The sequence below is a fragment of the Galeopterus variegatus genome, unplaced genomic scaffold (genome assembly GCF_000696425.1).
Source record: "Galeopterus variegatus unplaced genomic scaffold, G_variegatus-3.0.2 Scaffold173, whole genome shotgun sequence".
NCBI lineage: Eukaryota > Metazoa > Chordata > Mammalia > Dermoptera > Cynocephalidae > Galeopterus > Galeopterus variegatus.
The window spans coordinates 882,710-883,361 of NW_007726284.1; positions in this window are offsets into that span (position 1 = coordinate 882,710).

A 652-nucleotide genomic window follows, 5' to 3' on the forward strand; every position below is an offset into this window, starting at 1 on the left:
CGGCGGGAGCGCCCCCCCCCCCCCAGCCGGCGCACTGTAGCAGTGCGCCCCCGGGCCGGCCCTGACCCGCCATTTTTGACTGGGCCCGAAGATCCTTCCACCAGCTGACCCAGCCTTGCTCTAATTCCAGTAACAAGCCAGGATAAAATAACCTTGGCTCCAATTAAGCAAACAGCCTTTTGTTTTAGTCATTCCTTTATTTTCCTCCAGGTGATATTTCAAGTATCTTGGTAAGAAGAAAGCTACCCTATGCTGAAGGCTTGTGTACTAGGCTCATTGCTAAGATCTTTATATACTCTGTCTTGTCTAATTCTCTCTCCAAATCTTGAAATAGATATTGTTAGGATTCCTATTTTACAGAAGAAGGAACTAAACCTTTGAGAGTTTAAGGGAATTGTTTCAGCTCACTTAGCTAGGTAGTGGTATAGCCAATCTTCAAACCTAGACTTGCTTGCCTTCAAAGTTAAGTTTTTAATTATTATGATAGTTCATAGCAGATGGCTAATACTCTTTTGGGTGTGAGGAACAGGGCAAGATATAAAGGTACTTCAAAAGTTCATGAAAAAATAAAATTAAAAGATAATCCAAATCTTTCCATGAACTGTTTGGAGTACTCTCAAAATTGAACTGAGTTCATGCTTTTAGATCTGAC